Raw genomic sequence first — 9,028 nt, 5'->3', positions numbered from 1 at the left:
TCACTGTCACATGGGCTGGATCAGGGACACGCTACATACCTTAATAAGAGTCAGAACAAGCTCACAAGACTAGCTGAGGGGCCAAGAACAAGTCACGCTTGCAAGTATATCCCAAAACAAGAGCAGGAGTGGTATGCATACCATCCCTTTAGAGTCAAGGATTGGGCTGAGGGTCAGAGATGAGCAGAGCTTGGGAAAAATGCTTGAGTTCTCCCAGCCAGTGTCTTAATCAGTTGTGTTTTACTTCTCTTTCTCTTTTTACTGATACAGTGGACAGAAAACCTGGAGCAGAGACAAAGCAGAGGCTCTTCAAACACAAGGAAGAGATTCCCCAGGGACATCAGACATGGCAGAAGCAGCTGCAGTGGATATTGATGGGTGAGCTCACACCCTGCTGGGGCATCAATCAGTGCAGCTGCCAGCTGTGCAAGTTTGTGCCTGCAAAGAACCCACCCTTCTCCTCACTTGGGTAGCTTCATGAGGTGTATGTTGTACCCAGATTGAAACATATCTCCCCTGTGCCACCCCACCCCACCTGTGCTGCGGGTTTCACATGGCAGCTCCTCCCACTGCCATCATCGCTGCAGGTGCGAGGAGCAGTTGAAGCAAAATGCCAGCTGAGAGTGCAATGAGCCGCGGAGCAAATCCTCCCTGGACAGGCTGCAGGCAGGATTTCACAGGGAAGTGTTTTACAGTGTCAGGGTCGATTACGTCCTTTGGCTCCAGCTGGCTTCTCCAGATTTCACACATTGTTTTCACAGGAGGAGAGAGAAACTAAATGGAAGTGCAGAGAAGAGGTTTCCTGCAGTTTTTGAGCCTTCTCTTTACTTCTGCACAATGGGGAACATCTTTTGTCCCCAGACCTCCTCTCCTAAGATGACATTTCCAATCACCACTCAATAAGAGAGGTAAGTTCAAGCTCCAGTGCTCAAACATACCTGAAGTCACATCTCCAACTAAATAACAACCTCTGCAAGCTGATAAGGTTCTTTTTCCAGGATTGTACATTTTAAATCAGTCCAGGAGATGCTCTAATTTCAGCCATGGTGGGGTTAAACTCGCAGCTCCTTCTGAAACAAGGACTTGCATTCCCTCCTCTCTGCCTCAACTTCAGCTTTAGCTACAGCCTGTCCCCAGTTCTACGACTTTTTCACAGCATGTCCTATAAGGAGAGAGCCAAAAATACCTCAGGAGCAAGGGTGAGTAACCACAACTCCAGCATCAGTGTCTAATATCATGCATCAAATCGAAAGTGCAAAAAGAGAGAGGCTGGAAAGAACACTCCCTTCCTCCCCCAGGGCAGCTAAATCCATCCCCAGCCCACGGTGGGATCAGCTGCAGCTGAAACAGTCCTGGCTGAAGCTTATCCAATACAGTCTTCAAACTTTCCAGTGCTGGAAGGCCTCCCAGCACATTTCACACTAATGCTTCTCTAATCTCACTTTAGAAAAACCTTCTTATTGTACCTAAACCCACCAGGTCCTTTCCCCAGAACGATGCAGAAGGAAGAAGGTAATCACTCTCTCTGCCACTGACCCTTTGCATGGTCTTCTCCGGACTAGCCGGTCTCTGCTTGCCCAAGTATCCTTGCCAGCCATGTTTTTGGAGATCTCAGGATTTCTGTTGCCCTCCAAGTTTCTCTGGTGGCACAGAGGGTTGAGACAGGCTGGACAGACCTCCGTGCATCAGCCCAGCTCCCTGGGAAACGGAGCAACCAACAAGACGCGTAGCAATGCTCCCTCTAGAGCTGCAGACTGCTCCCTTCCACAGAACTGCACAAACCACGGGATGAAAGAGCTCCACTTGTGTGCTAAGCAAGGAAAGCGGCTCATTCCCATGCCCTTCATCACTTCAGGCTTACATTCCAGCACCAGCCTACGTGTGTTGCGTTTGTAGTTCAGGATTTTTGCTGTCTCGACCCCTCGAATCGGCGCGGTCGCAGCCGGGGAAGCTCGGGCATCCCTGCGCGGCGCTAGATGGGGCTGCGCGCCCGCTCCTCGCTCCCGGTCCCTCTGCAGACAGAAAGTGACTCCCAGAACTTCAGCTGGAAGCAGAGCCCGAGCTGCGTTTGCTAACCTCTTTGGTGCTGCTTTCACGGACATTTCGCCTCATCTGCTTTTATACGGCGGCGTAAAATTTAGCATCTCTAATCTGCGAGCTCCCAGGTGAGCTGTTGGGCACGGGGACAGCTCCTTCAGTACCCAGGTATTTAAAACCACCGAAATTTCTAATGCAGCCTGAGCTGTTAGAAGCAGTGCCTGGGAATATCCCGTTGAAGCAGGAGGTTCCAGCCCAAGCCATTCCCCAAGCGTCGCCCAAGGCTGCAGAGCTACAAACTCACATTCAGTTCCTTTCATCTGTGTAGGCATGAACACAGCAAAACCTGTATCTAATAATATTTCTAAATTCCTCCTCTTCTGAGACAAAGTCTCCATTGATGATCTTAGAGCTGGACCAAGGTAGGGGTACCTGAGAGGTGCTGAGGGACCTGGGTGTCCAACTGCACCTGTGTCCCTTGCCTAGCACAGATCAGTCTAAATCAGCTTTCCAAGAAGAGCTGAGAGCACAAGGTTAGGTGCTAGATGGGTCAGAGAGAAGGCTTAGAAATCAAACCTGAAAAAAATAGGCAGCACAGGTGGTGACAGGGTTCAGACTCTCATGACCATGCAGAGGAAAACTCCTCGGGGTTTTGAGCTAAGCCATGATCTGACCCAATTAACTGCTTCTATAAATAGGAAAGGACTTGCTTAAAAATAACACCAGACCTCTCTACCCAGCCATAAAACTGAAAGTGTTCAAATGCTCAGTCTTGTTACTTGATGGATAAAACAAACCAACCCTTCTTTCTTTGTGAAGATTTTGCATAAAAAAGGCACAATATGAATAACCAGTGCTCTTCTTTCCTGGACAGAGGAGCACAGAGGAGTCATAAAACTGCCCAGGACACAAGTCCTGATCTTTCCCTACAGGTGCAGCAACACCAAGCCCTGAGAAGCCATGTGAGCTTCTTTTCATGAGCTTCTGCTCTCCTCAGCAGAAAGGAAAAGCTGGACAGAAATGTTTGTTGAGGTATTTTGTGGTCATTTATGTTACAGCAGCATGAGAGGCCCAGGCACACAGTGAGTGATGCAGAGGGTTGACCCTGGCAGCCACAGTCGTGCTGCAAACATTCCAAAGGCTGCACTCAGATGGTCAAATGAGATGTGTGTAGATTCCTGCCTCTCCATACCCGCTTATCCCAAACTTCTTCTCCACCCTATCCCCTTGTTTCCCCAAGTCCTTTTCTCAGGTTTCTCTGCTGCAGCCACTTAACCCAGCAGCCAATGCTTTCACACCACTTGAACACAAACCATTTCCACTTGAAATTCTCCAGCTGGTCAGCCTCAAAAAGAAGCCAGAGAGACTGCCACAGAGTGGCAGCGAAGAGTAAAATAGCATTAGAACACCAAAATATACTGATGGCCAGAAATAAAGGAGGCAGAAACAAAAGGGATGCAAGGGAAAAAAACAAGGAGTAGCAATCCAGCCCATATAGAGTTAAAACCTCTTTGTAGCTTCTCTATCTGCTCCACCAGGTCCTCACATCTCCTCATCCTTAACTCAGCCTAAGGTGGTGGGGAAGTAATTCCACCTTCTGCAAAATGGGTTGGTTTAGGGCTTTATAAGCTCAGATCAGGCAGAAAAAGGTTGGAAAAAGGGGGAAAATTGCAAATAGCAGTGTTTCTGCTCCCCTCCAGGCTGACTTATATGCTGAAGGCCCAAGCTGGGGCTCAAGACTTCCTTGAGCTATAGAATAATTATTTTAGCTACACAGCAGGAACACAAAGATCATTGGGAAGGAAGCATGTGATGCTCAGCACTGCCACAGCTGCTTGGATTCCCAACTTTCCTTTGTCAGAGAGATGACTCCAGCTTGTGGAAAATGGGTTTTTCTGCAACTTGCCCACCACGTTGTATCTGAGCCTTGGCAGCCCCTTCCAACGTGCAGCCCCAGTGCCTGACTACTGCCAAAACCATCCTGTGGCACTGGAAATGCCTCCTTGCAAAGGCCAAGGCTCCACAAGGAGGGAGCAGGAGTGGCTGCACTGAACAAGAAGGCTTTGTTCTCCTCTGTGGCATACGCAGCAACTTGGGAAGAAGTTGGTTTTGGACCGAGCATGGGAGAGGGAGGCTGTGAAAACAAATGATCAGGCAGATGACCCCAAAGGGAGGTAAACTACTTATGTTCAGCCAAGCTCAACTCTGTAAGCATGAGAAGCTTTAGTTCCAGTTCACAGGACAGAAAACACAAGTGTTGACAGGTATCAGAATTTCAGTCAAGATTCAATCACAGGTGTGTCTGGGTATCTTTGTTAAACCACAAAGAGGTGATGCACAAGTACTTGGACAAGGAACAAAGGGTAAATCTGCTGGAACAAGCACTCCCCCACTTGAAAACCCAGTGCTGTCAATTCCTGGCTTTTCCCATCCACAGGATGCAGTCATAGCACAGTTGATTTAACACCCGCCTCCTACCTTGACCATCAGAGCAGCCACTGATGCTGTCATGTCCTTGACAAAGTCAGCCACATGTGATAGTTTGGACTTCAGTTTGCAAGGAACTCAAACCAGGTCCCCACCAAAAGATCCCTCGTCATCCTTCAAGGAAGGCATTTTATTATATTCTTTCAAATTAAGGTTTTTTTTTTTTTTTGCTTTAAGCACACAGTGCAATAAGCTGTACAGAGAGGAGCAAGCAATACAGGCAGAGCTGGAGCAGAAGGATTCCCTCATGGCAAGGTACAGGTCCATCACCAGCACAGAGCTATGAGCCACTGCAGCTCCTTCCCAGGGAACGGTGGGGAGGATTACACATCTGTAACATGCGGCAAGTTTTACAACACGCCCCCCTTTTGGCTGGGGACGTACTGAAATGTAACACTCTATACCCATTTGTAATTCACAGCACCTGTGTGCACATGGGTGGGTGCTTCAGTCCCTGCTCACACGGTTGTTTTAGGGAAAATACAATGACAATGGAGGCAGAGAAAGCCAGAGACTGTAGCAAGAAAAGCACTGTTTGAGAAGCTCAAAAGGACAATTAGAGACACAAGGCATTAGGCATTAGGGGCATTAGCCCCTTAGGAACTCTAGGGGTGGGTTATTTATCTTGCAGCACCTCAGGAGATGTGGGACAAGGCTGATGCCAAATGGCTCAGAACTCTTTTGACCAGGATATACCCACATTTCACAGAATTATGGACTATCCTGAGCTGGAAGGGACCCACCAGGATCATCCAGTCCAACTCCTGGCCCTGCAGAGCTCCATCCCCAAGAGTCACACCCTGTGCCTGAGAGCATTGTCCAAATGCTTCCTGCACTCTGTCAGCCTTGGGGCTGCGACCACTGCCCTGAGGAGCCTTTACTGTTGGGGAAGATGAAACAGGAAAACCTTGTAAATATGATTGCCTGACAAAAGATTTTGGGAATATGAAAACTACAGGCAACATCGAAATGAAAGCCACTTTTGAAATACCAGGTCTTAGTTACTGAACAACTAGAAAACAATGGTATGGCCACTGAAGATAATCCCCTCTTGATGGAACAATACCCTCTGCTTGCAAACAGGTCCAAGGGTCAGAGCAGACCCTACTAGCTCAGCAGAAGGGGTCCAAAGAGTAGTTTTTAGAAGTTAAGATGTAACATTCTATGGTAATATAAGAACTCTTATAGGCTGTATGTAAATGCTATAGGATTTGTATCTTGTATTAGATTGGTTAGTGACAATTAGAATATTCAGTACAGAAGATTGTTGCAGTGGGGATCCTGCAACACGCATATATCAAACCAGGAGTCCCGTGGAAAGGAAATATATATGGACAGACAGATTCTTGCTAGATGTTTCAGAGATGTTTATTTCTCCAGCCGCATGGCCGGGGCTCAGCGGAGGAACTGTTCAATCACGGGACCAAGGGTCCTTCTGCCCGCGCAGGGAACACAAACCAACCAATGGGAACGAGGCTGAGCAGGGACAGGGAAGCCCCGTGTCTGTGCCCTCAGGGCCCCTCTCCCAGGGCTACACGGCGGGGGAGGGACCCCAACACCTCACCCGTTTTATTTTAATAAAAGGAGAATGAAAACAACTGGATAAACATAACAAGAACAGTTTCAAAACAAAACAAGCCACCCTCCTGAGTCTTTAAATGTCCAAACAGATTCTCTGGAACATCTTAGGGCTGACAGAAGGGAGACAGGACTCTCTGAGCATGCTTTGTGGGGAAACTGAGGCAGGAGAGGGTTTAACTTCTTCCCTTCCCCTTTTCATCCCCCACTCGGCATTGGAAAGGGATTTTTGGGGAAACAACTGGCAAAAGCATGGTTTTGTGAGGGAAACCATGGATGAAAAAACGGATTGGGAATACACTGGGGGTAATAGGACATAGGGTAAAAGGGAAAGGTGGGATTAGGAAAGGGAAACTGTAGGGGGGGCTTACAATGGAGATATTGTCTAACATGACTACGATTTTTTGCATATATACTGCCTTTTACAGAAACACCATCAGGCCCAGTGACCTGCGATGCTTGTAACCCTTTTCTCCCTAGTACAATATTAAATTCCACCACCTCTCCATCTCCCAAGCTTGGGATGCATTTTTCAGGGTTATTCTTTTTAATAGCAGTTCTATGCACGAATATGTCTTGCTGGTTGTCACACCTTGTTATAAAACCATAATTTTGCTTAACATTATACCATTTTACTATCCCTAAGATCTTAGTTTCTATGATCTTTTCCTTTTTCCGAGTGGCTGCTGTTTTCTGCCTCGCTGCGTCTTTGCCCTCTCCTTCGGTCGCTCCCGTGTTGGAATTGTCGGGGCTGCTGGTGCCTGCGCGCTCTTCCCGGGGTCGCGTTCGGGGCTGCGCGGGCCGGGCCGGGTCGCGCCGCTCAGTTCTCCGTGCGTCGCCTCCTCTGGTCGCAGCTTCGCTGCCGCTGCCAGGCGCTGCACCCACGTCTCGGCCGGGCCCCCGAGCGATGACTCCCCCGCGCCCTGCTCCAGCGCGTGTTTCGGTTCGGCGCGGCTCCGTCTCGGTCGGGCATTCACGGGGCTCGCTCCACCACACGCTGCACAGGACCGGGCAGGCACCGCCGGGTCCCGCCGCGCCTCGCTCCGCCACCGACACTGTGGCTCGCGTGGCTCCGCCCGCACGCGGGAACTGCCTCGCTGCTGCTCGGAGAGCGCTCGGTGCACGTGGCCTGGGCCGCACGGTCCCCGAGGCAGGCTTCCCTTCGCCAGGACACAGCTGACATTGCTCAGCAGTCTCGGTAACTAAATAATATTCACGAAAATATTCTTCCATCGGCATATATTTTGACTCCAGTATTAACTGTGTCCAAACGGTTTTCCAAAAGCCCTTGGTAAGAATTAAATCCCAAGAAACATAGAAAAAGTTCTTAAACAACCATGCCAGGAAGTGTTTCAGTTCTTTTTGAGCTTGAATCAAGCTAAAATTTACAAATCGTTGTTCAAGAATCATTTTAAGTTTAAGATAAATGTCCATATGCGGCTCTGAGAGCCAAGAGTCTTCCCACGGTTCCTCCATAGTTTAGATACGGAATAGCAAAGCAAAACCAAGAAGAGGAATCCAAAGTTTCCAGGGTTTACTCACACAAATCAGTCGCTTAGGGATCGGGGATCTTTCTGCTCTCAATTCTCCACCATTTGTTGCAGTGGGGATCCTGCAACACGCATATATCAAACCAGGAGTCCCGTGGAAAGGAAATATATATGGACAGACAGATTCTTGCTAGATGTTTCAGAGATGTTTATTTCTCCAGCCACATGGCCGGAGCTCTGCTCAGGAACTGTTCCAGTCACCGGACCAAGGGTCCTTCTGCCCGCGCAGGGAACACAAACCAACCAATGGGAACGAGGCTGAGCAGGGGCAGGGAAGCCCCGTGTCTGTGCCCTCAGGGCCCCTCTCCCAGGGCTACACGGCGGAGGAGGAACCCCAACAGAAGATGATTTATTGTATTGTAACCAGGACTTCAGACACTTACTTCCACTTCATTCCTTTCCTTCCTTACTTCCACTCTTGCTCTTACACCCTCTCTCTCTCTCTCACCTGCTTACTCTCTTGGGCCTGCTCAGAGCTGAGTCTGGCAGCTCTGAGCAGTGCCCCTATACCCACGCCTTTACAATAAACCCCATGTGTCCCAAGACCTGCCTATAGAGATCTTTCCGTCTCCGTCCCGACCGAACCCGTCAGTAACCTACATTTACAATGCCCAACCACCCTCTGGGTAAAAAACCTTTTCCTAAGCTGGTAAAATCAAGCATTGTATAAAACCTTGCTGCTGGGAGGCTGGAGGAAGGAAGGCACAGCCTCACATCTGAGTGGGTCTTAACCGAGGTGCTCTTCCTTCATCCTTCCCTTGGCACAGGCAAAAGGATCACACTTGTGCTACACAGCTGCCTCCCCTGGTGCCCTCCCAGTTCCTGCTGGAGTTCCAACTTCAGCACAAGAGCTGGAGCTATCAACACACATCCATGCACTGGAGGGCCTGAACTCTCTTCAGTTCCTTATCAGCATCTCAACAGTCCCTACGAGCTCAATACCCCGTTTCGATGCCAACTGGTCACAGACTGCAGCCACAGCAACCCTTTCTGGCACTTTCCCACTCCAGAGTGGAGCAGCTCTTTATGTCTCCTTGTGCAATTTCCTGCAAAGGAACCATGAAAAAACTCAGCACTAGAATAGATAAGGCACACCCCTGGCTGTAACAGCTCCTACAAAGAGAGTTACAAAGAGGAATTCGATGCTGAACACAATGGCTTTATCACAGCTCCCGAACTCTTTGGGACCTATTTAAGACCCATTAACAAAGGATGATGCAGATTCTTTGCAAAGCATAAATCTGTGAAACAGCAACAGAACACAGACAGCTTTGCTCTTACCTCACTTCCAGCAAGGCTGAGGCACAGACAAGAAGCTGCAGTCTGTTTATACCACTGAAGGAGACACACTCCTGATTTTAAGGGCAATGCTATAA

Source organism: Corvus moneduloides, chromosome 5 (assembly GCF_009650955.1).
Source record: "Corvus moneduloides isolate bCorMon1 chromosome 5, bCorMon1.pri, whole genome shotgun sequence".
Taxonomy (NCBI): domain Eukaryota; kingdom Metazoa; phylum Chordata; class Aves; order Passeriformes; family Corvidae; genus Corvus; species Corvus moneduloides.
The sequence above is the reverse complement of the archived record's forward strand: the minus strand, read 5'-3'. Positions refer to the sequence as shown.